General features: G+C 38.7%; 1 long non-coding RNA gene across 1 annotated transcript; it reads right to left on the bottom strand.

Annotated features, from left to right (window-relative positions):
* Positions 1-1,312: 1,312 nt before the first annotated feature.
* LOC125322405 lies at positions 1,313-7,617 on the bottom strand. Its single transcript, XR_007201982.1, has 3 exons — positions 7,510-7,617; positions 6,296-6,433; positions 1,313-1,662 (listed from the first exon to the last, which is right to left on the bottom strand). It is a non-coding gene; the product is annotated as an uncharacterized LOC125322405 (long non-coding RNA).
* Positions 7,618-8,591: the final 974 nt, after the last annotated feature.

The following is an 8,591-nucleotide window of genomic DNA, read 5'->3' as shown; positions in this document are numbered from 1 at the left end:
ATGTTTAAGGGGGATTCACAGCTAATAGCCTACAAAACACTAGTCCCCGTGCACCATTGGCCAGGAGATGATTTTTTCTGGAGCCTTTCATAGCATTTCTGGCAGCAAAGTAGCATGGTAAGAACAGAATGCTAGAGATAACCTCCATTCTCTCAGTTGCTAAGCTATTGCTTGAGTCAGTTAACAATTCAAAGGCCAGTATAAATATTTATATTTTATTAACATTGGCCAAGCCCTAAGACAAAGGAAGCGCCTTAAAACAGAGGGCCTAGAGATGCAAATAGTTTGAAACAGAAGGTCCATATTACTGCTTAAGAAAGCCTGTGCACACATAAACTGTTCATTCATTCATTGTCATCATGCAGAGGATTTTGACTTTGTTTTAAAAGCAGAAGAGAAATGTTAGTCCTCCAAACATTATTCAGTAATTTCATTCATCAAGAACAGTGTTACAAGTTTTCTATGTGTCTTATATCAGAAGCACTTTAACCCGTATTGTGTGAGCTCAACGGGACAGGTTTCACACTGTAGTTTAATGACCAGAAGATAAGAGAACAAAACCCTCAGAACTCCAGCTCTGAGGCTGCAGTAAAAGAACAAGATAATGGAAAAGAACAACTACCCAAAAACCTTCAAAAATATTACAGTCTTCAGATTGATTGCTCTCAAAGCACGAAAGAACCTTTGTTAGAGCTTCATTTAGGATATAATGGTATGGAAAAGTATTATTTGGAAGATCTGCCACTACTTTCAAAAGGTAGAGCTTGTTTGTGCCTGATGAACAGAGTGCAGTGTTTGTTGTCCAGAGATTTAAAAATGCAACTGTTTGTATTCCCAATTGAGGGTGCGGATATTTAACTTTGGGGCCATTTACCTGGATTAACCAAACTGACAAACAAACAGGTGACCTAGAAACCTGGAACCCGCTTTCTCTACACTCTGTGGTGCCCACTCAGGTTGGCTAACTGTACAATATGCAGCAAAAGGCACACACCCTAAAAGTAAAGGTCCAAACATGTCTGAGGAAATATAATTATCCTCATGATCTCAAGCAAATTTGAGGAATTACCATTTCACTTGCAAGTGTCAAAATAAAATAAAATAATTTCAGTTCTGCCTTTGCACAGCATGGCAGAAAAGGGTGACTGCTCACTGTTATTTTACCAAAATACTTACTTTTTTTCTCCTCTCCTCTCCTCTCCTCTCCTCTCCTCTCCTCTCCTCTCCTCTCCTCTCCTCTCCTCTCCTCTCCTCTCCTCTCCTCTCCTCTCCTCTCCTCTCCTCTCCTCTCCTCTCCTCTCCTCTCCTCTCCTCTCCTCTCCTCTCCTCTCCCCTACATTTTTTTAATAACAGCACCGAATGCTTTTCACAGTTTTACTCTTTATTTGATTTTTCAAACATCAATCCTTTAAATAATGGCCAACCTATAGATTTTTATTACTTTAGCAAACTGCTGCTCTCCTTAGATGGAGGACGGGAAGCAAGAGAGAAACACCATCTGGTTGTTCTCAAGAAAAATGACTCAGAATAAATGTGATGAGAAGACCAAGGCATATCCTGACCTGTTTTCCATATCAGAGGTTCCTAATTCAGTGTCTTTTCCTCCTCTCTCTTGTAGATATTTTCAAGTTCTTCTGATCCGCTTCCTTGTACTGTTCATAGCTTGGCAATAGACAGAATAGAAAAGAGCATTCTAGATACCTGCAGCAAATTTTCCTCCACTTAAGTCAAATCGTCTTCACTGTGATCACGATTTTGTCCACCATGTTGTTACAGAAAGAAGATCAAACAAGGTACAGAACACATAAGATACCATTTTCAACTGTTTGGCCATTCATACAAATCTTGCCTGTGGACATTTGACAGAATATTATATTTTTTCTGTATTAGATTAGCATCCTTCAGTTGAGTGGAAAAAAGACAAACACGGCTCTTCAAAAAATATTTGCATAAGAGATATAACAGATATTTCATTCCAATTAATATTTTCAAGAATGAGCCCTGTAAGCAGAAATTTTTAGATCCAATATCATGCATACTATCAGCATAGAATACAGAAAAGTTTCCAGTTTTCTCTATGTAAACCAAATATACATGAAGTTACAAGCAGTCAGTTTTAGCTTTGTTATATTACATCTATTCAACACTCAGCTAACCTAAACTTTGAACTTTAAATGTCATATTTCTTCTGCAACCATGCTAAAGGCAAGATTGAAAGGCACGTAAAAAAATTATACTTAAAGATTTCCATGGCTCAAGGAGTGCTATTATTTTTACTGTTATTATTTTAAAAATATTTCCATATGTTTCAGAAAATGAGGCAGAACAAATATTTGTACAGTGCAAGAAAGGAGGTACATCCCAACATATGCCTAGTCAATATATTTCATACCACTGTAATTAAACCACACTGTTCAGAACTGGGGTGGGATGACTGTGAGTCCTGGAGTGCAAACCCAGCAGTTTGTGCTGTCCATGTGTTTTCCCAAGGTTCTGAGTTCTGCTTAGCAGGGTAAGTGTGAACCCATGCTAGACAGAAATACAGAGCCTATCCCCACTTGCAGGACTAGGAGGACCAGGGAAAAGACAAGGTTTTGAATTAAAAACTTCATTACGAGAAGCAATTCCACCAGATCAATTTTCTTGTGCTTCAGGTCAGTTCTGTAGTTCCTGCTTTTCAGAACAATTAACTCCAAATCCTAATGATGAGTTAACATTATTCTAAAACAAATCAAAGCTGTTGGTATGTAACTTAAAGATGTTACAGATAGACTAGAAACAAACTGGAAGCACAGTAAGAGCTGGAAATTCCTGAAGTTTATGTAGAAAGGAAGTGAAAATTTCAAAGCTGATTTCTTTATAAACTATTGATAAGAGCTGATGGTGTTGTTTGATTTGCAGTGAATGTGTTTAACTGTGCCAAGAAGTGAGATATTATCCAGAAAACCGCTGGAAAAAGAGAAAGCATCCCTCATTGATTGGAAAACACGCATCAGTAATTTCTGGCTTCCACTCAGTTATTCGGTCACTTATTGTGGTCAACAAAGTCTGAAATATCCTTACTACAAGCGCTTGCATTGCAGGTGCCTGGCTTTTGGCTGCCTGAAAATGAATGAGAAAAAAAAGCCCAACCCACCTTTTGCATATTGTAATTTGGTATAATATACAAATCTCCCGCAACTGCCTGAAATGAGGTTGTAGTGAGGTGGGAGTCGGCCTCTCTGACCAGGCAACCAGCAACAGGACAAAAGGAAATGGCCTCAAGCTGCCCCAGGGGAATTGCTGGTTGGACATCAAGGGGAATTTCTTCATGGAAAGGGCTGTTAAACATTGGAATGGGCTGCCAAGGGAGGTGGTGGAGTCACCATCCCTGTAGGTATTTATGAAACAACTGGATGTGGCACTCAGTGGCATGGTCTGGTTGACAAGGTGGTGATCAGTCAAAGGTTGGACTTGATCTCAGAGGTCTCCAACCTGATTGATTCTGTGATCTCAGAAAGACTTGCTAACTGTGCACTTTACTATCAGTCAATCTTGCAGTCATGGACTCTCACTCCTTCAGCTCCTCACCTACCTTTCAATCAGTATTTATTGATCTGTTCTCCTTACCGCCTTGGCAAGCAGCAGGCACTGCCTTACTAAGTCCTTCTTAGACTGTCTAAATCGGGGGAAGGAGTTAGCAAAGATACAGTGCAGTAACTGAAGGAAGGTGAAAAATATACTCAATACAGGTAACACTTGTGAATTTGGCCTTAGTTCAACAAGTATGACAAAAATATGACTAAATTTGACTAAGTTTAAATGCAGCTACTGATACTGCAATGGCCTTACTGTACACATAAGAGTGTGACAGACTTCTAAAAAAAAAATTTGTAGACATCCATCAAATAGATAGAAGCAGTGCTTTAATCAATTTTGTACCTTGAAGCAGCAAAATTATTTTTAGAAAAGCACTTCTAAACATTTAAGAGCAGAATATTTTCTCTCTTCCTGTGAGTTTACATGTTGTAGTAAAGGATTGCTTTAATAAAAGATTTGGAGTTTTATATATGTAATGACAGTACCTGTATGAACGATTAGAAAAATTATAAAATTTTGTTAATCCGGCCAAGCCATCCAAAAAAAAAAAAAATCAGAATATCGCTAAAACCTGGAACTTGTTTCCTTAATCTAATAATTTACGCATTGTCTTTGCAGAGATAAAAGTGTTGGTTCTTGATGACGTGTTCGTGTTTATTTCTGTCTGTCAAAGACTGGAGCAGAATCATTCAAATTTTTCTTGGCACACTTTTCACTGCTGGGTCAACTGTAGCAGCAACAGGGTGAGAAAATAAGTTGATGACTGGAAGACCAATGATGTGTTAAAACAAGTTAAGAAGGCATCAAGTGTATTAATGACAAAATTGCTCAAAGGAGAACAAACTGTGATCAAGTATGTGCCCCTTCTAACAGTTTTGTATCAAATGACTTAATTTTTTTTTTAATTGGTAAGAGCTTCAGTATAATAAGAGAAAATGAAAAAAATCATCCAGTATAGCTTATTTTCCTCTTGTGCAAGTTAGACCTATGTTCATTTTGCACCTTTTCCTCTCACTGGCAAGAGTGGATTTTCAATATTAAGAAGGGAATTTTTTTTTTTTTTCAGATTTTTATACATACTGAATGAAAGCTAATTATGACTCTCCACCCTTTCTCAAATTTTAGGTAGCCTGTGACATGCCACAGAACTGTGTGGATTGAAAATCTAATTATTAGTATTAGGAACTAATTAATCCTCCGTTACAATCTTCTTTCTTCTATCTTTTTGAATCCTCCTCCCTGGAATCAAACCCAAATGTGGCAAGGTCAGCCAGTTCTTCAGAACAGGAAGTAAATTTATACTCTAAAAAACGCCTCAAGCTCCGTTTTTTTCCCAGCTCAGTAGAATTGCATCCTAAGGCAATAATTTACTATTAAATGCTCCCTAATAGTCAGAAGTAGATGAAGTGCCCTCCTTAGGGTTGGATATTTCTGGGTGCTCTTTATAATTCTTACAAGTCATTGTTATCTGGAACAAAGAAGGCAGAGAAAAGATGCGTGAAATACATTAAATTTTTGCAATAAATTGTTATTGCAAAAGCCCAAGGAAAAGGTCCCACATGAAAGCTGTGCACACTTTCATAATTCATCCCCATTCCTCCAGAGGTGCTTCCTCCCTGCCAGCTTATCTCACCTTCCTTCCCACTGTTCTCTTGGCTGTTTTGCTACAGCCATCTGAGGAACCTTTTTTTCCTACAAGTTGCAACATGACCACAACTTCCTGTGAAGCTCCTGTGGTCGTTTTTGCTTGGTTCATCTCGTGCTAAAGAGCTCAAGGGCTGGTATTGCCAGGGCCCCCAGAATTCCAGTGCCAACTTCATCCCAGCTGCAGAGGTGTTTATGAGTAGTGCAAATAGTTACTAGGAATAATCACTCGGCAGTGGTTGTCCTGTCATTCCCCTTCCTACCTCTAAACCTGCTGCCCATCAGCCTGAAAAAACCCAACTAAACAAAGCAAAACAAAACACAACACTACAACCCCCCACATACACCTGGACCATTGTTCAGAAAAAAATTATCCATGCCAGGCTTAAATGAGAGGACACCTCTTGTCCTGGTTAAACGCTGAAGTGTTTTACAGCCAGGAGAGATATCACATGTGCAAAGCTGAAAATAGTTGCCACACCATGTTTTTGTTTTGTTACCATGACAGCAATTACCAATATTTTGAAGAGAATGACTGCTCACTGACACAACATGAGGACAATGGGAAGGTGTGTTTTCTTCACCAGTCCAGGAAGTCGCATTGTGTGCCCAACTGCAATTATTTCCTATGATGTCTAGGCAAAGTTACTCATCAGAAACAGAACTGCAGTTAAGCTGAGGAAAAAAAAATCTGATTCAGAAAGGACCAGTGCAGATACAGAAGTTTTAGGATTTTGCCTCTTCAAGTATTTGCTAAAAGAGACAGAAATTTAAGGAAAAAAAAAGTCTCAGTATTTCTTGTATTTAAATCCTCTGTCAGCTAGAACATAGAAACACTTGGCAAATGGGTGAGAACTGCCTGTTTTGGCTGCCTTTTCTTTTATACTTTCATCAGTGTTAGAATCAAAATCTCTTACTACATGCCACAGCTGGTATAGACCAATTTTATTTTGAAAATAGCATCAAAAGGAAGCTCCACAACAGTTGGTAGGATTCTTTACGTCTTCCTAGCTTAGACCTGTCTCCTCCAGAGAAAGATATATGGGAAGACCTCTGAATGGAATAACCTCACCTGTCATCTCTTCCAAGGATTCCTGAGCAAGAAACGCAGCATGCTGCTGGGTTTACTGGTCTCTGTCTTCCTTCTCTGGGTCTCTCCAGCATTGTGAATGGTTATGGGACACAACACAGTTGACACACAACTCCTCAGCTGATAATACAGAGGATACAAATGATTGAAAAAACAGGACTGCAGGCACATTAGAGCTTCAGCAAGGCTGTTACTCATCTACAAAGGCACGATAATCATCAGCAACCTGTTTTTTCCAGTGTTTGTTCAAAAGAAGCAAAAGCAGGGACACAATTAAGACTGTTTTCTTAAACACATTGCCAAAAACCTTTAGCATTAGACCTACAGCTGTGCTGACTGCTCAACCTCTGTTTCAACAAGAATTACAGTGCTGTCCTAAGAGTGCTCCATTGACACCCTACCATTTCCTAGCAACAATCTATGTTTTGTACATAAAAAAGTGAATGAAATACTGCCTATCAGTGTTTTCTTTCTCATTATGCTGTTAAATCTTTCCCCCTCTCCCATGTAAAATGAAAAGTCTTAATTGAACATTTTGCAGAACTTCAGACTGTGCTCTGTAGTGTAATGAATTGCCAAAGAAGCAAACCTAACATAAAACAAGGTATTTTATGTTATCCAAATTGACCCTTCTGAAAATAAAGTTAGCCTTAGTTCTTAATTCCACTACAGATTCACCAAGTTTTAACCCTGCAACGATGGACTGAGTGCCCCATAAGCAAATGGAGAGCTGGGCATTCTGCTTTTCACAGGGCTGCTTCTGAGGGGTCTTTCCTTGCAAAAATAGCATCCAGTCATACTTTCTAAGATTTATAGTAATTTCTCATCAGTCTGGAAAAAATCATTCAACTGCGAGGCATTGCCCTGTCTTCCAAACATTTGTTGCTCTCCCACCCCCTGCCCCTTTACTTGCAGCCACCACTTAGTTAAAGGATCTTTAAACACATAATTCACATTTACAGTTACACAGACACATTCCCTCCTGCAACACAAACCCAGCTAATCTACATCAACTGAGTTCTGCAACAGTCAAGTGAGGGTTTAAATGCACTAGGAATAAATGCCATCCCTTGGAGATGCGCTAGCTCTCCTTGTGAGGTGGATGGGCTTCTTCTGCCCTCCCCTTATTAGCACACAGATCAGCATTTATAATAAAACATATTCCAAGGACAGTAGAAGGGTAGAAAAAACCAAACCAGAAAGAGCAGCGTGTTTCCATCCATATGGAAGTAATGGTGTGCAGACTCCAAATCCTACTGTGGCCACGTAAATAAACAACAGCAAAGCAACAAACACAAAAATGAGTGGCGTGGTAAGGACCAGCCCTTCACTCTGGAATGTAGGGGTGGAGAAATCAGGTTATTTCTGCTGGTCAGCTGCTCAGGTCTCATCTGCATAAATCTCTCAACGTAGCAATGTATCTGCCAGAACGCAGAAGAACTACATGACTTTAAAAATGTCTTTGAGCTTTTTCTTTTTTTTTAATAAAGAGCAAGGGAGGAACATCAGAAAGATTTTTTACTATTATTTTTTTCCTAATATTTTCAGGTAAATTCTGTCCCTGTATTTGTGAATCTCAAACAGTGGAATAAAGTTGCTCTGTGCTGAATCTTTGTTTACAAAGATGTTTGCAATGTGTGCAATACAGTCTCAACGTTCCCTTTGCTGCCACTGAAGATGACTGAGCTAAAACATGAGATTGATGATAGGCATACAAAAGAGAAAAGAATAATCACAGTTATTTAGACCATTTTACATTTTCATTGATATATTTCTACCCTGTGCAAGAACAGATCTAAGATTTCTCTTGCCCTTGCTTACATCCTTAGTGCAATACACTTTTTGATATAGCATTTAATTTTCTCAATTTTTTATAGAAACCCTGGGTTCATTTTACAAAACACCCTGGGAAATTCCCCTCTTTTTCAATGGCACCATCAGAAATATTCCCACTGATGGGAACTCACATAAAGTTTGTTGACATATGGTGCCACCTGTAGCCAGGAGATGTTACACGTCATGTATAACAGATTTTAACGGGGTGCCGTAGACACGGAGTCCTCTTCCAAATGAGCCAAACAGGAAATATCTGCCAGACACACTAGAAAGGAATGGTGTTTATCTTGGATTAAATACATAATGATATATGTCAAATAAAGTCACAGAACTAAATCAAGTTTTTCAAATTCTTAATATTTAAATAGGACCATAGGATTACAGGCCTTTACTAGTTAGATCAAAGCTTTTCTATGTACATGAATTTATCACCTGCATAGAC

This window comes from Corvus hawaiiensis, chromosome 1, assembly GCF_020740725.1.
Source record: "Corvus hawaiiensis isolate bCorHaw1 chromosome 1, bCorHaw1.pri.cur, whole genome shotgun sequence".
NCBI classification, from domain to species: Eukaryota; Metazoa; Chordata; class Aves; order Passeriformes; family Corvidae; genus Corvus; species Corvus hawaiiensis.
Note: the sequence above shows the minus strand (reverse complement) of the source record. Positions and strands in the feature narration are given on the sequence as shown.